Source organism: Triturus cristatus, chromosome 9 (assembly GCF_964204655.1).
Source record: "Triturus cristatus chromosome 9, aTriCri1.1, whole genome shotgun sequence".
NCBI classification, from domain to species: domain Eukaryota; kingdom Metazoa; phylum Chordata; class Amphibia; order Caudata; family Salamandridae; genus Triturus; species Triturus cristatus.
The window spans coordinates 497,807,957-497,833,270 of record NC_140592.1 but is presented as its reverse complement, the minus strand read 5'-3'; the positions used below and the strand labels follow the sequence as shown (position 1 = coordinate 497,833,270).

Below are 25,314 nucleotides of genomic sequence, written 5' to 3'. Positions count from 1 at the left end.
TTACCTGTAACCCTTCTTCTCTACTGCTTTCGTTTTCGGATATGTCCACCAGTGGGAGGAATCTATTAGTACAATGTACCACGGTGGCGGTGTGTCCTCTATTAGCTATACCCCTTTCGGCTGTTTCTCTTCCAAGAGTTTTATTAACGACATTTTTGAGGGTTTTATGAAACATAGCCTGGATTGTGGAAGTGGTTAGTTTGGCAACTGGGGACGACCTGGGGGGGGAGTCGGGGCACAAGCAGGTTGTACCGAGGGCTCTAGCTCTAGAATGCCCTTGCAATCCTCATTCAGGGTGTCGATCCTGATCTAAGACAGAGTTACTGCCTGCGTGCAGCTGAAGCTTCCTTGTCTTTTTGCCCTTTCTACCCTGGTTTAAGCTATTGCCTCCGACCTCCCCACTGTCCTCTCTACCATCCGGTAGCTTCCTTTTACCCATAGCTATTAATAAGGCTCAGACAGTTTGGCCTCTTCTGTCAAACAGTGCACAATACCTACTATTTACCACAATGTTTTACTACCATACATGCCTTATCTCCTATATGACATCGCCAGGAAAGAAGGAAAAATAAAGGAAACGAAAGGAAAAAGCCTTTCACCCTAAAGGATGGGCCAACTATTACTACCAGATAAAATCACCAGAGTCTTTACAGTCAGTCCCAGACATGAGAGTATGAACAGTACCTTTGGGATTTATTTTGTCTTCACGAGTTCTCAAACGCGGTTCTCCATCGGAAACAACATGAATAGGGGGGTGGCCCTGCCCTGCCTCTTCCTGCAACTGACTGGCACGGATGGGCCCGCCCTTGTCCCGGGCACACCCACACGTGTCCTGTGCTGCGGGAGGGTCGCTGTGATTTTTATCGCGCACCCTGCGTGTTGTCTGCGTCGCGGATGGGCAAGGGCGCTGGGAGTTGTCGTCGTCGGGCCGTTACCCTCACGGCCAAGGATGTAAGTAACCAGCCGTTCACCTCACGGCAGCAGCGGAGGCTGCTTGTCAGTGCCCCAGAGCCAGGAAAGCATCCCACTTTCATTATTGATGTTAGGGCACACTGAGCATAATGAATGATAAATGCAAATATGTATATTACTTTTCTGTGACGTGTAAGGTTGGAGCTAAAATTAGGCTGCTCCAACGGGTATAAAAATGAATCTTATGCTGCTGCTGTCTGCTTTGCACCTGCTCTGCGTATATGAAGGATGAGTGTAGGACCTCTCTCTATGCAACATGTGTTCTGTACATGTTTGAAGCTTTAACATCTCCTGCCCATTCTGTACCACCTGCTCTGCATATAAAAAAACATACTCCAAATTAATCATCCGATCTCTTTGAATAAAAATAAAATGCTCCTGAAATTTTTATTTTGCATAACATGGTTGACTCATATATGCAGACTCTGCAACTCTGAGTCTAATTTGTGGCTTGGAGACCACAGCGCAGCCACGCAGCGGATGCCCAGAGAAAGCACGCCGTGCGCTCGCATGGACCTTGCGCTGTGCCAGAACCCCAACTCCAGTGGACCGCCTTCGCCTCACTTTGGATGAACTTCGAGCCTTGGATGCCAGAGCAACAGTTGCGCCCAGGCCTCCCCCAGGACCACGAAGGCCCTTTCTACTGCTCTAACTGCTGCTTCACCTGCCTCACAAGGGAAACAACTGACACCATGTCCATCAGCCACACTACACCACTCACACCTAGAAACAAGGCCTGCGCAAACGCCTCCCTAGAAATCAACTGCCTGTGGATCAATGCACGCTCAATTGAAAAACAGGCCATGGAAAGCTGGGACACCATGAGGCCACAGACACCTTCTTCATCACAGATACCTGTCTAAACCCGGAATCAGCAGCCTACATTGCCACCCCGGCTGTATACAAGATCGTGCACCGAGACCACATCAAGGGAAACGGCTACTCCATTGCCATAATCTACAAAGAGACCTTCAAATACACAACCACCATAGATGACACCATCCCCCCTCCTAGAGCACCTCAACTCCAAACAACCAGCAAAATCACTATCTGAGGCACCCTCACCTACAGACCTGGGATCCTGCCCACTCTCTTGCAATGCCATACCCGACTTCATCCCTCCTATCGCCATGGACACAAATCTGTACATCTTCCTATGGTACCTTAACTTTCACATTGAGAACACCAATGACACCAACACGGCTAACCTCCTAGAAAGTATGGCCAACCTTGGACTCAAGCAACTGGTACCGACCCCACACATATCACAGGACACACACTCAACCCTATCTTCTCAGCCAGCAACACAGTAAAATACACCAACATAGAAGAACTCACTTGGTCTGACCACCACTGCATCCACTTGGTCATCTCTGAATCCCTCAACACCCCACCTCCACCACTAGCGAAACACGATGCAGCTGGTCCAAGGTATTAGAACAACGTTGGACCAAAGCTCTCAATTTCCTTATACCCACCACTACCCAAGGCACAAAACAAGCAGTGGATAACTTCACAAACTGGATTACAATATGCACTGAAGAAGTTGGCCTGAGGAAACTGACCAACCCCAAGAAACGAGCATGACACCCCAACTGGTTCAAAGAAGAATTTAAACCCCAGAAATGCAACTGCAGACCGGCAGAAAAGAGATGGCATGCAGGTAAAATCCTCGAAGACCGGATATGCTTCAAAGCTGCCCTCAACTGCTATGGCATGCTCCTGAAAAACACGAGGAAGACTGCCCTAGACATCAGCATCAATGACCACTCCAGCAACTGCAAAGAACTTTTCAACATAGTCCAGGATTTCACCACCTCTTCAGCAACAGAAAACAATATCACACCCTCGCAAGATCTCTGTGACACCCTTTCAGACTTTTTCCACTACAAAATTATGACAATCTACGAAGAATTCGCACCCCAACCCCCCACCGCAGACAGCATGAACTTCCTGAACTTCCTCAGGCAGACTGAAGCCCACCCACACCAGATCAGCTCATGGAACCCTCTCACCAAGAAGGAAAGAGCAACCTCATGAGATCCTTCCACTTCGTAACTCCTGCAGACCCCTGCCCCTACTACGCTTTCAACCTTGGCAATCAACTCATCAGCAAACAACTCACCAAGGTACTCAACTCCTTGTTCACCACAGCCCACTTCCTCCTGAATGATAACATGCCCATGTGAAGACTTGGGAGAAGAAACCCTCTGCGGACACAGGGGAACTGAAGAACTACAGTCCCATCTCTTTCCTCCCCTTTCCTGCCAAGGTCAGTGAGAAGGCAATCAACATCTAGCTCATCAGACATCTGGAGATCCACAGCCTCCTGGACCCTCCCATTCTGGTTTCAGAACATATCACAGCACAGAGAGAGCTCTAGTCACAGCCATAGATGATGTCCGAATGCTGCCACACCAGGGAGAAAGATTGACCCTCATCATACTCGACCTCTCTACAGCTTTCAACACCGTATCCCACCACACACTGATGAACAAGCTCCACCAGATCGGAATCCAAGAAGCAGCCCTCGAATGGATCACATCATACCTCACAGGAAGAACGCAGAAAATCATCCTCCCTCCCTACTCTTTGCTCCCTAAGAACATGACCTGAAGTGTACCTCAAGGCTCATCCCTCATCCCAACCCTCTTCTACACATACATGACCCCTCTGGCCAATATTGTCAAAAGCCATGGACTCAACACCCTCTCCTACGCCGACGACACCCAACTCATCCTCTCTCTGAGTAACTATCCGAGAACCATCAAAGACAAGTTGCAAAGATGCATGACAGAGATTGCCAACTGGATGAACAACTGTCTCAAACTCAACACCGACAAGACAGAAGTACTCATCTTCTGGAAAGGCAAGGACACATACTGGACCAATGAATGTTGGCCCCCAGAGCTGGGCTTAACCCCAATGCCCACAGAACACACCCTTTACATCGGCATAATCCTCAACAGACAGCTATCCATGAAAAGCGAATCTGTGCCGTCTCCACCACTAGTTTCATCATGCTCCAAATGCTCTGGAAGGTTTTCAGATGGCTCCCGACCTACACCAGGCAAACTATCATACAGTCTCTTATCACCAGCAGACTCGACAATGGCAACTCCCTCTAAGGAGGAATAACAGCCCAACCCATACAAAAATTCCAGATGATCCACAACACAGCAGCCAGGCTCATCCTTGACCTCCCTAGATCGACGCACACAACCCCTCACCTCAGGAAACTCCACTGGCTAACAGTCATGAAGAGAGGCCAGTACAACCTACTCACCCATGCATGCAAGTTACTACACAACGAAGGACCTGCATACCTCAACCAATGCTTGACCTTACTCCAGCCCACCAGGAAACTCAGATCCAGAACCCTCGCCATAGCTGCCACCCGTCTTATCTGCTGGAAAAGAGCGGAGAACGCTCCTTCTTCCATCTGGTGGTCAAGACCTGGAAAGACCTCCTCCTGCACCTCAGAGCCTCACCATTACTCCAGCAATTCAGGAAGGACCTCAAGACCTGGATGTTCAACCAATAGGAGAACAAGCAGCATGATCCAATAGTGCCTCAAGACCCTCACAGGTGAAGCAGGCACACTCTACAAATCCTGATTGATTGATTGAGAATGTTCTTCCAACCCTCTGATGACTGTGAAATATACATAGCATCTACACTCTCTGAGAGGTAGCGTTCTTAAATTATTTATCTAAGGGGTTTTGTGTTGCCGTGGGCATATCGCCTGCAAGTTGCTTGATGGACAATTGGGATAACCACTACAATCCTCTCAGTCCATTGATCTTCAGGGAGGGTGATACAATTTCATAGTCTCAGCTGGCAGATCTGTAAGGGTCTAGGAGAGGAGTTTTCAGCTTCCTTGACTTGGTCCTTTTAGTATGGGAGGCTGTCAGGTTCAGGCCGTGGTATACCAAAACATTTTTGAGGTTATTTGGCTGACATCTTAAAGTTTTTTTCAGTTCATTCCAGAGACAGGAACCGAGAGCTTTGAGAATTGTCCTTTTTCTTTGCTTCTTTTGGACTTTCTTTGAGATAATTGCATAGGATTTTTCTATCTATGATTCGATGTGGATTGATAGGGAGAGGAAACATTTTACACATTGCTAGAAAGTTCAGAAGTCTCTGTGCATGGTACACATCACTTCGAACTTGAGCCATGGCGTTACTGGTAGCCACTGTAGTGACTTCTAAGCAGCAGTAAGAACTTAAGAACTCTTGGTTTTCTAGATTTAAACACATTCTGGCTTCTTGATTCTGTATTATACTCATGTAAACGATTATAGATTATGTTGCAATAGTTCATGCTCGATAGGACTAGAGATCTAGTTTTTTTGATGCGGTCACTAGCCTGTAGCAGAAGCTGAATTGTCTCAGCCCCTCACATTGGCAGGTTGTGCTTTTGACCACTGTATGGATCTGTGGAATAAAGGGCATCTCCATATCAATTGAGACTTAGATTTCTTTACTTTTATTTTGGGGTTGGGACTAGGGCCAGTAGAGGAAGTTTAATCACATCTGGGACATTTCTGTGTTAAGAACATTCCCTACAAAGAGGCTACCTATTTTTGTCCATTCGAGGGCAGGAAACATTACCTTATCCAAGGAAGCATATGCTTGAGGCATTTAGTGATGTTTTATTGGTTACTTGAGTCCTTTCTTCATCCGGAGCTGGTTCAGTGTGTAAGTGGTGGAACGAAAACATATACTGATGTTGAAGTGTTGAAAAAGAGAAATAGATATATAGTCTTTGAGATGAGGATGCACATATGTTTGTGGCAGGATTGGTGTTAACAATGATCCCTGAGGTGACATGTGCTGATCCTGATTTTTAGCTCCAGTTTGAGAGAAAGGAGATCATTCAGTTCAGAGTGGTACCCAACCCTCCTATCTACTCCTGCAGATGATTTACTTGAATCTGGTGATGCACTGTGTTGTAGGTGGCAGAAAGGTAAGGAGTGATCAAGACTATTGCAATGCTCTTATCTAAAGCATAAATGAGTTACCCATGGATATTTGTTCGCACAGCCTTTGTCCCTTTCAAACCTGGATGTCAATCATGAAATGGATTACTGTATTTTATGTGTTCCTGGAGTTGTTTTGTATCCTCATCTTCCATAGTGATTAGTAGAATTGTCCGGCTACAAATTTGATTGTGCATGGATTGGCTCTTGGGATCTGCTGATGTTTCATTTATGATAACTGCTAGTTTCATGTGCGGAGGTGCAGCTTCTCTTAAGAGCCTACTCATGCTCGCATGGGGAAGGGTTTTGTGATCCAGCCTGCTGAACATGGAAGGTTTGAGCTGTTTGAGGGTTTGGATTACTTTAATGGGTCCAACCCTTTATTCAGATTCGCCAAACTAAATGTATTCAACTTCCCGCTGAGGGTGAGAGGTGTTCATGCCATCCGGATCTTGAAAACCTTACATTTGAGAAAAGACAGTGAACCATTGCCCTGTTGATATAAAGCCATATATATCTTTTCAGATCTCTCTCTGGACTTCGGAATTTTTGGAATAGCTTGGAAGCTCATCTGTTAGGGTTGATGCTGTGTTTATACTGTCCACATCCTTTACTTTTCTGGCTTGTCCTATGGCTCTGTGTTAAAGCCTTATTTAGATTCTGCTATTTGTCTTCACTGCCTCAGAATTATTTCTCAAGATGCGTTCAAGTTTGCAACCGCTATTCTTTTTGTCTGCAAGTTCGTAATTGAGCCCATTAGTAACGTTGGGCTAAACCACTTTATATTATTATTATTTTTTGTATCTTCGGAGTGCCTTGCGAGGGTGAGGGGGCTCTAGCTTGAGGGTGGTACAGGGAGTGGCATGTATGTTCCTAACATAATTGGATATTGTTCAAGTGATCAGTCACACATATTGGGAGCTTGCATCAACTTCCAATTATTTCGGACTTGGGTCACACCAGGTGTTTTCTGACATTTGTGATGTTTCACGCACTGTGCAGTTTGATGAGGAGAGGTAGGTGAAGGGATAAACAATTTATAGGTTAGTATCTTTCTGTAAAAACCCATCTATTCTTGTAATTGAGGGGCTCGCACGTCATGCATTCCAATTTGAAACAGAAATCAAAAGGGCATTTTGTGTCTACAGCCAATGTCTTCTGAGCAGAAAGAGTGGGGGGTTGCTGGCTGTCTGGAAAAATGTTGAAAGACTGGAAGGTTTGCTTTTGTGAAAGGTGATTGGGAATCCGTTTCAGAAACAGCTCCCTGCTCTACCCACACACCATCCCTTTGTTTTGCTTGGTCTTTGCTGTAGCAACCAGCTTCCACGCCTGCACACTTTTCCTAGCAGTTTGTTGTAACCAAGCAGTCATTGCTTTCACTGTAGGGGCCAGCACATGCCAGAAAAGTATGCCATAAGTGGCGTGGCGGACCAACAAACGTTCTTCCCCTCTCTCCATTGCCTCCCCCTCCGATCTGAAGTCAGTCTAAACAGAGAATTGTATGATCTATTGGCATAGAGAAGCTAGACCACTACTTTCTTGGCAAAATTACACCCATCAGATTTCTAGTCTTACTGCTTTCGCGAAGATACTACTTGAACTTGTTTGTTGGCGAAACAAGCTCCCTGAGCAGTTACCAATCAACAAGACTCTCAATGGGAGGTCTCAAATGTGATTTCTTTTGATGTCATCATAGGGTCAGGGGTCATTTGATGTAATTTCCAGGGATGTCATCATAATGCTAGATAATGGTTTTGAAGTTGGAAATCCTGTCTATTTGTGATCACTGCTTGTGTGACAATCTGAGAATGTACTGCTCCCGACTGAGGCACCTGAGTATTCGGCGATGCCTTCGAGGTCTGTAAATTGTGATTTGTTTATGTGGGGTTTGGTTAATTGAGAACTTCACATTGAGCTTACCCTTGCTGAATTATGATTTTGTATATTATGGTGATGGTTGTTGCCTCAGAAACAATAAAGCAGCCTTTATGTGTGTGTTATGTTTTTTTTATGGTAGGTGATGTTACACCCTGCCCAAGTACCTAAGTTGATATTCCATACATTCATCACATGTATCTTAGCTGTGCAGAAAACTAGCTATATTTACTGACTCAAAGAATTTGTTTAGAGTTAATCATAATGTTGAGCTTCTTTGGGTGCAACAAGGGTACCTCACCTCTGCAAGAGCTCCAAACAAAACAGGGTATCTGAAAGAGACTATTAGTTATAGATTCCTTACCTTAGAATTACCCCGAGGCGTCAGACTGGATCCAGAGAAATTTTTTTCATCAGTACCCCTGTGCGGCGGCAGGTGGTGTCGGTTGGCTCTGCGTTCGTTGTTGGCGTCATGATCGCCGGAATGACGTTGCAGTGTCTACTTTGACTAAGGTTTGTTTGACTTTTGCCAACGTCTTTTCAAGCCATTCGACTCCTTGTGCACGTTGAGATGTCCCATTGACGTACCGGCTTCAAACCTTGTGACTATTGTCACAAATTGATGTCGATCACGGATCCACACCTCGAGTGCCTCTGGCGCTTGGAGTGCGACCGTGACTCAGTCGTGCTCCGACTGTCGGGCAATGAACCCGAAGTTATTGTGGGAGCAGTCCCGAAAGCTTCTGGAGGACCAGCAGTCTGCTCCATGCCGCTCGAGGTCCCGGTCAAGAGGGAGGCTGCGGGACCTGTCGCGGAGTCACCATCATCATTCATCTTCGAAGTCTTTGTCTGTGGGTAAGTCGAAGCACAAGAAAAAGGCGAAGAAGCACCGTCGCTCTTTGCCTTCTCCCCGTTCATCCGCCGATGTGACGAGGGACACGGAAGGTCATCGTCCTTCGACTCCGCCCGCGGAGCCCGCTGGGACTGCTCCAAACTTCCCTCCCTTCCCGGGAGCCGGAGCGTCCCATGGCCAGATTCGTACTTTTAACGAAGCCCTCCACTCTAACTTTGAGCTGCGCGACTCCGCCGGCGCACCTTTGGGCCCTTCGGACTCGGCTGGGGGCTCTAGGCCTTCGTTGCCGGTGGCTTCAGTCCCGACGCCACAGGGCCCACAGGGATCGAGGCATGGATCCGGATCGGTGCCGGTTGACCTCACAACTCCTCCCCCGGCACCGATTCCACTGACGACACCTCCGACGCTAGTTGTGTCCCCGGCCAGCGTTGACCCCGGCCTCACCCTTGATCTAAACACAGAGCCGGACAGGCGTCGACCGACGTCGGTCCCGGACGGTACTTTTGTACCACTGTTCTATCCTGGCATTCCTTTTCGCCCTGAGTGGCAGCAAGAGGAGGGTGAGGAGGATTGGGAGGTTCCTGTGGGGACTCTGGCAGACCAGCTAGACGAGCCGGACTGGAGAGAGGAGTTGGGTGATGCCAGTGGTCTGGATACTTTCCCAGACCTTGGTATGCTTTCTCCCCCTACCGTGGCCATGGAGGAGGGAGCCTCCTACACTGTGGTGTTGCATAGCGTGGCTGAGGTCTTGGGCCCTTGAGCTACCTATGGTGGCATTCAGGACTAACTTCCTGACTGAGGTGTTTCAGCTGGCATCGGTTTCCTCGGAGCCCCTGCTGCTGTTCAATGAGGCCCTCACCAACATCCTTTTGGGCACTTGTTTCCAAGCCCAGCACAGGGGCTCCTGTGGATAGGATGCTTGCCCGATGCCACCGCCGGGCCCCAGGTGATGCCATTTTTCTCTCCCAACACCCTACCCCTGAGAGCTTGATGGTCCAAGCCTCAACCTCCAATGGCGCGCTCCCTACTGCTCCCCCAGATAGGGAATCCAAGAAGCTGGATCATCTTGGGAAGATGTTTTTTTTCACCAGCTTAGGACTGCGGTCGGTGAACAATTGCATGTCTCTTGGGCCGCTACACCCTCTCTGTGTGGGACACGATTGCGCAAGTGCTGCCACAGTGCCCGGAGGAGGCCTGGACTGTACTCACCTGTGCAGTTGCAGAGGGTGGAGATGCAGCGAAGTTCGCCATTTGATGTGGGCTAGATACTTTGTGGGCTTTAAACAGACACTCTCACCCTTCTTGTAGGCTTCGCACCGGGACACTCATGAGTATCCGTGCAGGCTACAAATTAAAATAGCATAACATACTGCTGACTCGCTAGGTAGAACGATTTCTACGTCAGTAGCCTTGCTGAGGTCCACTGGCTTTTCCGGGGATGTCCAATCGACCCTTTTGGACATGCCCTTTGATGGCCTTCGCCTGTTTGGCGAGAAGACGGACAATGCGCTCGAGTGCTTCAAGGACTCTCGGGCTACGGCCAGATCCTTGGGCCTTGCTGCCACCTCTCGCCTTATTCAGTCTGCCTTTCACCCCTTTCGTGGCTACGGGAGGGGTTCCCCACCACGTTCCACCCAGGGCCACAAGCAGGCGCAAGCTACTCAACCTCTGCATGGCCGGGGACGTGGTACCCAGCACCATGGGTCCAGGGGCCAGTGGGGAGGCCAGTCCACCAATGCCCCCTCTTCATAGGCCTCCAAGCCTTCCTAGTCCAACCTTTCAGGGCCGCCAGTGGGTGGCAGGATTCAACATCATCTCCCCCACTGGCACAACATCAAGTTTGACAGGTGGGTTTTACAGATAGTCCAAATGGGCTACTCCCTCCCCTTCAAGACTACCCCTCCCTCCATTCCACCAACACTCCATCACATGTCATGGGATCACTTGGCCCTTCTCCATCAGGAACTTGCGGCTCTCTTGGCCAAGGAAGCCATTAAGCGAGTTCCTGTGCCAGAAGTAGGTTGTGGGTGTTATTTCCACTACTTTTGACGTTCCTCCCAAAGTCTGTAATGTTATCTTGGCAGCCAGGCGTCACTTCACTAAAATGGTATACACCTGTAGATGGAACAAATTAGTGGCATGGTGCACAGCAAAGGCTGTGGATCCTCTTGCTGCCCCTCATTCAGAGGTTCTCCTCTTCTTTCTTTCTTTGGCTCAGCAGGGCTCTGCTCTGAGCGCCCTTAAAGGCTATACTTCGGCCTTTCTTCACCTTCCTGACCAGCCTTCTCTTTTCAAGTGCCCTATTGTAAATAGATTTCTTGAGGGCATTACTCACCTCTTTCCTCCTATTCCTTTCTAATGCCCAAGTGGGACTTGAATCTGGTCTTAACTTATCTCATGTGTGCTCCTTTTGAGCCACTACGTAATTGACATCTCAGACTCTTGACCTTAAAGACCGCTTTTCTGGTAGTCATCACCTCTGCTGGCAGGGTAAGTGAGCTTCAGGCTCTTTCTTCTGAACCTCCTTTCCTTGCTGTTGATCCAGACAAGGTTGTCCTTCGATCTAGACCTTCTTTTCTTCCCAAAGTGGTTACCTCTTTCCACATAGGACAGACCATCACTTTGCCCACCTTCTTCCCGCCCCGCCTCCTTCTAAGGAGAAGGAGAGGCTCCATTGTCTGGATCCAAAACTTGCACTATCATTTTATCTGGATCGCACAAAACAATTCCTGGTGGATGACCAACTCTTTTTTAGCTATGTGGGCGCCAAGAAAGGTTAGGAATGTGCAAAAACAAACCATCTCTCGGTGGGTCATTCTCAGCATTAAAATCCGTTATTCCTTGGCAAAAAAGGAGCCTCCAATAGGGTTGTGCACCCATTCCACCAGGGCGATGGCAGCAACTACAGCTTTGGGACGTAGAGCCCCCCTCAGTGACATCTGCCAGGCAGCCACGTGGGCATCACTGCACACGTTCACTAAGCATTATTCCCTGGTTAGTCAATTCCGGAGAGACGGCTTTTTGGCCGTTCAGTTCTCCAGGACTTTCTGGTATGAACTTAGTTTGCAGACCCACCTCCAGGGTTGGTATTGCTGGGGTACCTATTCTAAGGTGAGGAATCTACAACTAATAGTCTCTTATCCAGTATTAGGGTATATTTCATAGATTCACATGCCTGAATCATTCCCCATCATCGGGATGGGACTCCCCGGTACATAAATAAAGTAATGTCTCACTAGACATATAGAGTAATAGGCCAAAGGCCTCACCTTAGTAACATATCCACGTCCTTTTGTAAAAAAGGACCAAACTTTGGAGAGTAGCCAATCAGCTATCACCACCCTCTAGAACCTTCCTGGAAGGAGCTCTAGTATCTCAGATGTTCTACCGCACGTCGTGCTAAGGGAGTCTCCTCTGAGCTCTGCTCAGCATTCCTTATTTTTGGATTACCAGTGCTTCTTTCTTCAAAGTTCCAACTTCGGGGTAAAGTTCTTTAGTTCTTCATGGCAGATACTCCAAAGAAAGGCCTTTTTAGGTCTTGTGCTTCCTGTGGAAAAAAGAGACTTCATGTGGACGGTCAACACAAGGACTGTCTCTACTGCCTTTATCCGAATCACTCCTCAAAGGACTGTAAGGTATGTCGTACCTTTTCCTCCAAGACCCTCAAAGATCGTGAGGGACGCCTCTTAATTTGGCTGCAGAGGCTTAAAGACAAAGACCCAGTACTGTCTTCGGAGAAAAGTGAGGGCTCTTCCATATCTTCACAGTCCTCTCAGAAAAGACCAAGGGTGGCTTCTCCAGGCCCTTCGTCGCAGCCACCTCAAAAGAAGGCACATAAAGTCTCCAGAGGTCCTTCCTAAGACTTTTCCAGCGAAGGTTTCTCCTCAGGAAATTCTTCATGCCTTCAAAAAGCCATCTTCTACCCCGTCGACGACGGCCTCGTCGACGGTGCTCTCGACGACGAGGAAATCTCCATCTACGGCATTGAATGTGACCTCGTCAATGACAATAGTTTCAACTTCTGTCGTGTCTCATTTATTATCCACGTCGACGAGGACGACTCCATCATCGACGGCCGGTAGGTCTGTCTCGTCGACGCTAAAGATAAACAAGACCTCGTCGATGTCCAAATTGCCATCGACGCTGCGATCGCCGACGACTGTGTCAACGACGACACAGTCGACGAAGACTGTCCCGGCGACATCCACATCCTCGTCGACGAGGACTCCGTCGACGATGACTCCGTCGACAAAACCTTTGACGACGACGACACCGACGACGGGCCCTCAATCTACCATGGTACCCGTCGGCGCTTCACCGTCGATGACTATACCGTTGACGGGACCGTCGACGACCTCAGATTCCAACATACAAAGTGCATCTAAAAATCACGAAATGTACATTGACACCGGCCCTGACCTCCCCTAGTAGGGTCTAGCTCTTGCCATGAGCACATCTTTTGGAGGAAGAAGACTCTGATGATGGCAGTATGTTTAGAACGGCGACAAGCCCCTCGCAACTAAACGTTAAGTACCAGGACAGTTCGGACTATGATGATCAAGTGCAGGAAGATCAGGCGGTTTCTCCTGAAGAATGCCATCCGCCTCCACCTCCCATGGTTTGTTTCCCTGTATCTCTAGTCTCTGATCTGCAATTCCTCATTTCGGACTATAAGCAGAGGTTTCCCACTTCTGCCACGTCTCCGCTTCCAGTTGTGTCTCCACCACCAAGACCGCAACCTCCACTGCTAAGCTTGCAGTCTGAGCCTGTCACATCACCACCTCCGCTTTCTACAGATGATGAGGAGGAGGAACATGAAGAAGGGGAACTTCAAGATTCCCAATCTACTCGGGACGAGTGGGACGATTACATACTCCCCTGTCCAGCTTCCCCCGTGCCCGCTCCAGCTGACTCGCCTCCTGAGGACATTGGAGAATTTCACAACATAGTGGAAAGAGCGGCGCAGCGTTTTCAAATACCTATGCCTTCACACCAACAGGATTGCTTCCTCTATGATTTTAAAGAGCCTTTTAAAGAATACGTCGGGTCTATCCCTATTCTAGACTACATATGGGATCAGGGTGTTAAGATCATGCAGAACCCTTCCTCAGTGCCTCCAGTATTACCTCGTCTGGATAAAAAATATAGGGCTCTAGATACTGCTCCAGCTTGCCTGACCGGCCATCCTAAACCAGACTCAGTGATAACACAAGCTGCTCAGCGGAAATCAAAAAATCCTTCCGCTTAACTGACCGCTCCTCCGGACAAAGAGGGTAGACGGCTGGTCAATATAGTCAAACGTTTCTCGTCCATGTCTGCATTGACAGTGCCTGCATCCAATTCCTTGGCACTGTTAGGACGTTATAACAGGCAGATGTGGGCAGATATTGCACCATACCTTGCGGCCTTTCCAGAGGACTCAAAGGAAGAAGCAAAGAAGATCTTGCTGGAGGGCGAACGGTCTGCATCTGAGATCATAGACTGTGCGATGGATATTGCCTCTACTGGATTTTGCCAACTCGCGGGCGCAGCTGTACTAAGGCGCCAGGGTTGGTTGAAGGTGACTTCATTCCGACCGGAGGTACAAACAAAAGTTTTAGACATGCCCTACGATGGTCAGCTTCTTTTTGGAACACACATCGATGAAGCTCTGCAAGGTATTAAACAGGATAACGACACGGCTAGGGCTTTGGGTACCCTCCAATTCAAGAACCCACCTTTTCGAGGCTCAAGGGGGAGATGTTAAACTTCTGCCAGAGGTGATTACCAACACCGATCTTCCTTCTTTTCCACTCAGCAATATCGGCCACAATGCCAGCAACGTCAACAGCAATCCACCTACACTAAGTCTTCCTTTCGTGGCAAAGGAGGTCGACAGAAAGACGCTGCTCGGCGACAATGACTTCCCACTACCGCCGGTCTCCAACTCCTCTCTGCCCTCCAAGCTTGGAGGAAGAATTTTCCACTTTCTAAAAAATTGGAAGCAAATAACAATGGACCGTTGGGTTCTGCAACTGGTTCAATTCGGACATTCACTAGATTTCATTCAAATTCCTCCCCAAACCCCTCCCCGACCTATGCTTCACAAAAATCTACGTGCTCTGCTCCTGGAACTTTAACTTATGCTCCAGAAGGGAGCTATAGAAAGAGTTCCTCTACATCAAAGGGGTAAGGGATTTTACTCCCATTTTTTCCTAATACGCAAAAAAGGAGAAGAAATGGAGACCGATATTAGACGTGAGAAATCTCAACAAATTCTTGAAAAAGCAGTTGTTTCGTATGGTTACCATCCAGGAAGTACTACAGCTACTCAATGCGGATGACTACATGGTGTCTTTAGACCTTCAAGATGCCTATTTTCACATCCCGATCCACCGCAACCCCCAAAAAATTCTGAGATTCGCAGTGGCGGGCAGGCATTACCAATTTTGTGTCCTACCGTTCGGACTCAAATCGGCGCCACGCATTTTTACAAAATGCCTTTCTCCGGTGGTGCATTTCTCCGACAACAACGCCATCAGGTCTTTCCATATCTGGACGACTGGCTCGTCAAAGCACCCTCTCTAGAAGGCACGTCCAGGTCTTCCGACGCCTGTCTGAGGCTTTTCGATTGTTTGGGGCTTACTCCCAATCAGGACAAGTCCGTCCTTCAGCCTTTCCAGCGCATAACTTTCCTGGGTGCTACTCTCGACACGCTCCAGAAGAAAGCATTTACTTCACAAGAGCGAAAAGACAAGCTTCTTTCCTTGGCGCTTTGCATACGCTCCAAAAAGACTCTTACTGTGCGCCTTTTCAAATCCTTGTTCGGGATGATGTCTTCCTGCATTCTGCTAGTTCCACACTGTCGCCTTCACATGCGACCTCTTCAAGAAGCGCTTTCAGCGCAATCGGTCCAATGTACGGGGTCGACGATGTCATCCAGGTGACCCTCAGATGATAAAGGCTCTACGGTGGTGGATTTGCCCTCAGAACCTTTCTCAAGGCTTGCCTTTCTTGCTTCCTGCTTCTCCACATACCATCACAACGGATGCGTCCCTGGAAGGTTGGGGAGCTTTCCTCCAAGAATTCCAGATCAGCGGCAAATGGTCCCTTTCCGAAAGAAAACTCCACATAAATCTCCTGGAGCTACGAGCAGTGTATCTCGCTCTTCTGGCATGCCTACCATGAATCAGGAATTCTCTAGTGCTTGTACGGACCGACAATACCACGACAATGCACTATTTAAACAAGCAGGGAGGGACTCGTTCTCTAACACTCTCTCACGAGTCGCAAAAAATCTGGAACTGGTTGCTCCTTCACAACATTTCTCTTCGAGTAGAGTATGTTCCAGGAACACACAACGTTCTGGCCGACTCTTTGAGCAGACAACAGACAGCATGTCATGAGTAGGAGTTGAATCAGCGGACTCTCAACCGCATATTCTCTCAATGGGGCACCCCTCTTCTGGATTTCTTTGCTACCAAGCAGAACGGCAAATGCCAACACTTCGCAAGCTGGCATCCCCAGAAGTGATCTCTAGGGAATGCGTTTTCGATCGCATGGTGCAACGTCTTTGCATACGCTTTTCCACCAATTCCCCTGATTCCCAGGGTTCTCAGGAAATTGAAAGCAGAACCTTGCACGCTCATCCTGATAGCTCCAGCTTGGCCACGCCAACACTGGTTCATGGAGCTTCACCTTCTCTCCCTGGAACCACCGATCCGGTTGAAACCGTTTACCTCTCTTCTCACTATGAACCACCAACAAGTCCAGCATCCGGATCCAGCATCTCTCAGATTATCAGCTTGGCTCCTGAGTTCAGAGAGTTCCAGGGTCTAGACATCCCTCCGGACTGTAGAGCAGTTCTGGCTCGGGCAGATAGTACTACCAAAACATATTCCTTAAAATGGAAGAGGTTCTGTATCTGGTGCAAGTCAAACAAAATACACCCTCTTTCATCCTCTCCAGAGCAAATACTGCCTTACCTTCTTCATCTGGCGAAATCTGGTCTCGCTCATGCCTCCATTAAAGTCCATCTGGCAGCAATATCCCGTTTCAGGATATCCTCTGCAGGCCCTTCTCTGTGGTCTCATCAATTAATTAAACAATTCATTAAAGGCCTGTTTAGAACATTCCCTCCGGTAAAGACTTTACCTCCTTCATGGCAACTCAACATGGTTGTGGCTCAACTTATGAAACACCCTTTTGAGCCAATACACAGAGTACTCCAGTATCTCTCCTGGAAAACAGCGCTCCTTCTAGCAGTTACCTCGGCAAGGTCAGTGAGAGAACTTCATGCTTTCTCAATTCAAGACCCTTTCCTTCGATTCAAACACAACAGGGTCCTACTACGCACGAATCCGGAGTTTATCCCTAAGGTTCCGTCAAACTTCCATCTCAATGAGCCTATAGTGTTGCACTCCTTCTTTCCAAATCCTCAAACAGTGGCAGAAAAGACTCTGTATTCTTTGGACCTTAAACGCTGCCTGAAATTCTACATTGACAAGACAAAGACATTCCGCAAATCTTACCAACTCTTTGTGGCTTACAGTCGCCCTAGGAGGGGTCTCCCGCTCACTAAACAAAGTATCTCTCGCTGGATCTCCGCAGCTATTACTTTTTGTCACCAGCAAGAGGGGCAGCCCCTGCTCTCCACAGTTCGAGCCCATTCCACGAGGGCAATCTCTACTTCAATGGCACTTTTTGCAGGCGTGCCCATTGCGGACATTTGCAGAGCGGCAACATGGAAAACTCTGCATACATTTACCAAGCATTACTGCCTGGATACAGAACTCAGGAAAGATGCTGCAGTGGGTCAAGCGGTGCTCCGTCATCTATTTCATTAGAGGTGAGCCCTTCCTTTCATCCCACCATCCTTTCTTCTATACGCACATTTCTCTATTGTGTATTATGCCTATGCTATTTCTTTGCTGTTTGGTACTTTCTATTTTCACATTGATATGTTGTTATCTGGTGAATTTATATATACTGTACCTTTCGAAATGTGCTTATCATTGCTTACTACTCTGATTCAGGCATGTGAATCTATGGAAAATACCCTAATACTGGATAAGGAATGCGTTACTTACCTGTAACTGTGGTTATCCAGTATTGGTATCTTTCATAGATTCACATGCAATAAACCCACTTCCCCTGGAAGGAATCTCTTGGGTCTCTCAGTGATACAACTACTTAGCACTGTGCTTATGAAAATCAGAGGAACTAGAGCTCCTTCCAGGAAGGTTGTAGAGGGTGGTGATAGCTGATTGGCTACTCTCCAAAGTTTGTTCATTTTTTACAAAAGGACGTGGATATGTTACTAAGGTGAGGCCTTTGGCCTATTACTCTATATGTCTACTGAGACATTACTTTATTTATGTACCGGGGACTCCCATCCCGACGACGGGGAATCATTCAGGCATGTGAAGCTATGAAAGATACCAATACTAGATAAGTGCAGTTACAGGTAAGTAACGCATTCCTTCCCTTTCAGAAGAACAAGTTACTTACCTTAGGTAATGATATATATCTGTAACAGACATATATCAGTTATAGATTCCTTACTGCTCCACCCATCCTCCCCGTTCTGCGAACTCACTTCTAGAGTAAGGGATCCCTTTCAGGGCCCTAATTTTGTGCACCAGTGGTCAGTGTCTTGCATGGCTCTGAGCCTCTGGCATGGAATGTCGTGTAAATAACTGACTTCAGCGCGCAGGGGTGGCGACTAAGTAAATACCGTAACGTCATTTCGGTGATCACGACGCCAACGACGAATGCGGCATCGACTGACACCACCTATCAAAGCGCAGGGGCACTGCTGAAAAACAATTCTCTGAATCCAGTCTGACGCCTGGAGGTAATTCTGAGGCAAGGAATCTATATCATATATATGTCTCTTACAGATATATCATTACCAAAGGTTAGTAACTTGTTCTTTATGTAAAGGGAATGATTTATGCTCTCCAGTTGCCTTTTATAGTTGTGATTGCTACCCTTTAAACCACCCTGGTTATAGTTTCCAAAGGTAGCACATTCGCTGATTGTGTTGATAAAAAGTCTGTTTGTCTTACATTTCAGAACTTACTAGGTTTCTCAAGTCACAGAGCCCCTTGTACCCACTTGAAAGGATCTTGCTGAGTTACAAGAGTTTTCTCTGGACAATAAAAAAAACACTTGGTTGGTACATGAAAAAGCTAAAAGAAAACCATAAGGGAATAGAGAAATTAGCAAGGAAAAGTAATTGTCAATAGATTTCTGCTCCTAATCTAAGCCTGACTTTATGATGACATTAATCATGTCAATAGAGACAGGATGATATGTGCAGTGGATCTCCGTTGGTTTGCACGTTGCTTTCCCTACTGTCAGGGCCACTTCTAAGTAACTTGCGCAGGAACAGAGATGCCTTTTCCCTATGCCACCTCTGGGAACCACCTGTGCAATATCGTGACAAACTGCACCAAATGTTCTCCCAAAAGGGGGCAGGGGGATTGGATAAAATAATAAACAAGAGAAGAGACTGCCAAATGGTCCTCTACCTTCTGTTTTGATCTTCTTTCAGTAGCACTTGCTTCTGGTTGTACTAGTCAGGAGGCTAAATAAATACTGGTTCCTTGGCAGCTGCTGCTCTACCGCCTTAGCCTCTTTCCCTGGGGCTGTTGTGAAGATCGTCCGGGCTGGGAGAGGCTCTGGAGTCCTGGTGACTGCACCAGCGAAGCGCTACAGCAAAATCGACTGACTTCAAGTCCCAGTGTCCTTTGCCCTCCACTTCAGGTGCCGGTGGTCAGGGGGAGGTGTGGCCATCGCGCTTATAGCGCTGCCTCCCCCACCGCGGGGCGCGTTCCTTGGCTGCTGCTGCTCTACCGCCTTTGCCCCTCTTTCCCTGGGGCTGTTGTGAAGATCGTCCGGGCTGGGAGAGGCTCTGGAGTCCTGGTGACTGTGCCAGCTAGCGCTTCCTGCCACCAAGCGCTACAGCAAAATAGACGGACTTCAAGTCCCAGTGTCCTTTGCCCTCAACTTCAGGTGCCGGTGGTTAGGGGGAGGTGTGGCCATCACGCTTATAGCGCTGCGTCACTCACCACAGCGTGGGACGCGTGCAGGTCTCACCCGGGCAAAGCCCGGGCCAAGGGCAGGCCCGTCCTAGCCCGTCATTGCCAGGAAGAGGCAGGGCAGGGCCGCCCCTCTTGGTTTTGATACAGGACCATCTTGGATAATACTACTTTCAACACTTGTGCAGACATGGTGTGTACAGAGGTATCCAGCATTACTACCTAGGAACTATTGTCCAGCAACCAAGAGGAGGACTGTCTCCATCTAATCTGTAAATTGGGAAGTAGAAAGACTAGCACAATCGTTGTATGCTGCAAGTGGGTGGTTAATAAGGGGTTTAGTCTCCTGCCCCTAGGTCTAAATAGCGGAAATCGATTTTGTGGATGGAACGTAGGAGCAACAGAGCACAAGTGGATAGTAAAATGGGGAAAAAAGTAGCCACTGGCAGTAGTAAATGTGCCAGTGCCCCAACGCCACCACCTACATCAATAGATAAAATGTTGCAGAGGGCAATTGGGGCGGTGGACACCGAAATTGCACGCACGGAGAGGCGGTTGTCTCTTACCCCGGATATGCCCACCGTGTCACCAGACCCGGCACCGTCATCTGCCATGCCCCAAACGAATTTAGCTGAGTCCACTGAGCTATCTCTTCGGGAAGTTCCCACTAACAAAGGTCCCTGCAAAGCTAAAACCACAATGCATAACATCAAACCAGGCAAACGTAAATCATCAGTTGAGGCGGGATCTAAAAATAAGAAAGTATGTGAAGGTACATTAGTCGGAAAAGGGGGGGGGGGTAACGTGCATGATTTAAATCTGGTCAATTCGCAAGATGGTCGAGCTGATACAACTTACCCCTCTTGGGCATTGAATCTGTTGGCAGACTTGCACACCAAAGTGCGAGCCAATATTAGGGAAGAACTGGATCCCTTATCTAGCAGGTTAGCAAAGCTATAGAAAGCACTAGTAGCAAGGGACGTAGGGACATCGGTCCACCAAGTTGGTCCCACTAGCACTATAGTAGAAAGAAGGGATAACGGCTGCCAGGTGGATTCTCCAAACATAGCCCACCCGAGGGGGGAGGGGAGATGTTCTTCTGTGGGTCCTGCTAATATTTCAAGGGCAGGGGATCATAGTACCCATAGGGAGAGTGAAAATGTGCCACATGGCCCTAAGTCTGGTGCCGGGATGTCAGCCCCTAAAGATAGGCAGTGTGTCAACCCTATTTTTCATGCCCATGAAGTAGCAAGTGTAAGGGGGAGACAACCTGCAGAAGTCCATCTTGTAGAGGGGATCAAGAGTGCAAATAGCGATCTGCCCAATATCAACTTACCCCCGGCCTGTGCACCTTATGTAGCCATTCTGACTGGAGCCCCTCCAATCGCACCCAATACAAAGGAAACCCAACTCGAGCTCAGAAATAAATGCCTATTTTGGTTGGCAGGGTATAAGCACTTTGAATATGCTCGAGCTGGGGAGATTTTAACGGTTCGAAGAGTAGGGTGGCTAGGACCCAGCCCAAAAACAGACAAAGGAGAGTGTATAATTATTAATTTTAAAAATCCACTTACTGCTGGAAATCTTATAAATACCACCACCCACTGCCATAGTGTTTTAACCGGAATTACCCTGCGACCTCTGAACTAATTTTATCCCCAACACCAAATGAGTAGCAGAGAGGGTGCTATCCCATCCATATCCGGTTTGGCTCACCCAAGTGAAGCCAGTAGGGGAGCTTCCTCTAGGCGCTCCTTATTTGACATTTTGGTAAGCAATAGATATGACAGTCTTGAGGGGGTGGATTGACTGGGGAGTGGTCCACCTATAGGAGATATGCCACCAATGCAGTGGCAGGACCCAAAGGGAGAAATAGGTTATGGTGGGAGGCAACAAGCTAGGGACAGTAATACAGATACCACCTTGCACCAAAGACCTTGCAGCGAGAGGATGCAGGGGAGAAGGGCCCCCGATGCTACACCTAAAACCCCACTGGCAGGCAAAAATAGGGAGAATAGATCTGAAGCTGTCTCTGCCAACACACAAGGGGCCACCCTGGGTGAACTGTCCCCTCCTCATGCTACTGTACCTGAGGCCACAAGTGAACTTAAAGCACAGGACAGTGGACTGCGGATATTGTCCTGGAACTTGGCTGGTCTAAATAACAAACTCCCCTGTCCAGACTGGGGGCACTTAGTATATAAACAGGACATCTGTATAATCCAGGAGACTTGGACAAGGGAAACTGTCCACTGGGTTGGCTTCGCGTCTTTTAACATCTTGGCAAATATGGGGGGGAGAGGGAGACCATTTGGTGGATTAGCTATATGGGTAGATACACACCTAGGCGGTAGAGCTGAGCAGTTATATTCACCATCAAATGACATCCAATGTGTTTTGTCGGTGTTCCCTACCACGATAAAAATAGCCATCATTAATGTTTACTCTAGACCTGGGAATAGTAGGCACGAATCTGCCACCTTGGACCATCTGGCGCACTTTATACCCACCTTAGATCCAACAACGTGGCTGATAGTGGGGGGATGACTTTAATTGCCAATTTGAGCCCCTCATTGATTTCAATCATGCAGCACCCTCAGAGGAAGACCTACTTTGGTCGATTCCTGATCCTTTGATTAATCCTATTAAGGTGTGGTCACCTCTGGCCCTACTACTTTATTCACTCACCCTGGCCTACTCACTTAGGGCATGTAAAGGGAGGACCAAATCGGACCAGCAAGGCCAGTTTACTTTTAACCGGCCAGGACAGGCCTCCTTATTGGATTATATTATGGTGGAAACTAAACTCTGGGGTAAAGTTCTTGACTATTATGTTGAGCCTAGGCAAGACAGTGACCACAACGCATTGATACTGATCTTAAATGCTGGCGAGCTCGGCATGACCAAGCCACTACTCCATCCCACTAATGAGCCTAGTGTTCCAAGGCTGACTAAAAATAGAAGGAGGGTAAAATGGCCTTATTTTAAAAACACTCGTACAAAACTGGCGAAAATTTACCAAATAGTTACACCATTGATTTCTAGTATGTGGGGGGTAGTACAGGATCCATTAGTCAAGGACGAGATCTAGCAGGCAAAATACACACAGAGCTTGTCACTAAATTGTCTGACATGTTCCATCCATTATCCAAGTGGAGAGAGCGTAAGCGCCGTACCTGTCCATGGTATAATGATAAGTGTTGTAGGGCTAAACGTGATCTGTTGGCAGCGCTGAAGGACAACGATAGGCCACTAATCATTCTTGGAAGGGCAAGGTATAAAGAGACCTCTCTTCAGTTAAGGAAAAACTGGAAAAAAGAGAGGTGGGAGGCCCTAAGGCTGGCCCTGAGTGAAAAGGACCTAAAAACCATGTGGGCTATAGTGAGTACAGGGGACAGGGAAGGGAGTTCGGCACTAGAGCCCAACATTGCTCCCGAGGCATGGGAGTCTCACTACGGGGTGCTGTATGACATTAAGGATGGTATTCGTGATAACATCAGCTCACCTAGTCAACCTAGGGCTTGTCAGTGGGTAGGGGATTGAGAGATCACTATAACTGAAGTAGCAAACTCTATTAATAATCCCCAGTGTAGCAAAGCACCGGGCTTAGACAAACTTCCAGGCCATCTTTTCCGGGAGGAATGTGCTATTTGGGCTCCATATCAGTGCGCCCTGTTAAACGCAATTCTGAATGGTATGGACCCCCCGGATACATGGTTAGGTGTCGAGATAGTCCCCATACTTAAAAAAGGTTGCCCCCTACTTCCCTCGAATTATAGACCCATCAGTTTGATTGACACCACTCAGAAACTGATGGGTCGGGTCCTTCTAGATCGATTACAGGGTTGGATAGAAGAGGAGAACATACTTACACCATTTCAGGCCGGCTTCAGAGCAAAGATGTCAACTGTAGACCAAATATTTAGGTTACAGTTGCTCTTTTGGAAAACAGTGTTAGTGGAGGGTGGCAGCCTCTATCTAATATTTGTTGATCTGAAGTCGGACTTTGTTTGGTTCCCAGAGAGAAACTTTGGGAAGTATTAAAGGAGATGGGGATTCCACCCTACTTACTCAATGTGATAGCAAGGCTCCATTCGGAAAACGATGCCCAAGTAAGGTGTGGGAAACATGGGGAATTGTCTGCACGCTTCCCTGTTAAAAAGGGGTTACGCCAGGGATGTGTCCTTGCCCATACACTATTCTGCCCCTTCATAAACGGGCTAATTAAACACTTACTAAATATAAAGGATAACGATGCCCCTAAGTTAGTCACAGGGAAGGTACCCGCACTTATGTTCGCGGACGATACCCTTTTGCTGTCAAAATAGCCAATGGGTATACAGCGTATACTTGATGGTTTCGCGAACTTTTGCAAATTGCGGGGCTTGGAAATCAACCTAACCAAGACTAAATTTATGATCTTCAACCCTTGAAAGGGTGAGGACTTTTGAATATTTGGGAGTCACTCTTTCTGAGAACTTTGAGTGGGGATTACAGCTGGCCAAGGCAAGCCTTAAGCTTACGCAGACCGTGGGCGGTATTTTGAAAATGCACAGAGCCTCAGTATTTAACCCCTTGAGTGCCCATGATGAGATGGTCTCGTCATGGGCCGCGGTTGCGCTGTGCCCATGACGAGACTATCTCGTCATGAGCCCCGCCCGCTAATGAAACGCCCGGCACAGGGCGTGGAAAGGGCAGGGCACTCAAGGGGTTAAGCCAGCAGCCCTGGTTATTGAAATCTGCAAAGCTCAGATGAGGGGGGGGGCCACGCTTTATGGGGCAGAACTGTGGGGTTTTTGCCCAACTCCTGATCTAATGAAGGTTGAGAATAATTTTATGAGGCAGCTTTTAGGTCTCTCCCGCAGCACGCCTCTAATTCCTATTCACGTGGATTTGGTTATGAGGCCTATTGAGGAGGAAGTAGCGATTAGACCTCTTACATTCTGGCGGCGGGTTTGGGTGACCCCGGAGTTGTCTTCTTACAAAGCCGAGCTCAAGGAGATATTGTCACTCACCGCCTCCAAGAAAATACCCTGGCTTCGCCATATCAGGGATTTTGCGCTGAGGATGGGCAGGTCTGATTTGTGGCAATCTCCTGAGGCCGCCTGCCCAAATCTAGCCAGGACTGAACTGGTGAGGCTCTATAGGTACGCTAACATTATGGCCATCCAGGGAAGCTCACGGGGAGTTGGCCGGATTACTGCTGAGTTCCTCCAGATAAAAGATGTATACAGAGGTGAACCCTTCCTGGATCTGATCCATTGCCCTGTGGCCAGAAAACTGTATGTCCAGTTTAGATTAGGGAATCTCCCACTAGCCACACATATAAGCAAATGGGCTAAAGAGTCCAAGGCTGAGTGTTCCGTCTGTAATTACAAGCTTAAATCAGAGGCACATGTCTTGTTTTTCTGCCCTGCATAGCAACTGCCCCGCAAACGCTAGCTAATCCAAATTTGCAGAAATGTGGGTTTTGTGAGACATGCCCAGGCGTACCGAGTCTTAAAATATGACATGCACCCCCCAATCGTGTTTGCTGTCTCTCGTTTTCTGGACCATATGTGGCACATACGCCGGGGAATGATTAAGACTCAATCTGGGCAGACAGGGT

General features: G+C 48.0%; 1 protein-coding gene across 1 annotated transcript in view; it reads left to right on the top strand.

Moving 5' to 3' along the window:
• LOC146798198 (uncharacterized) overlaps window positions 1-25,314 on the top strand; it is a 978,306-nt gene that overhangs the window by 224,789 nt on the left and 728,203 nt on the right. The gene's annotated exons all lie outside the window — the stretch shown is intronic.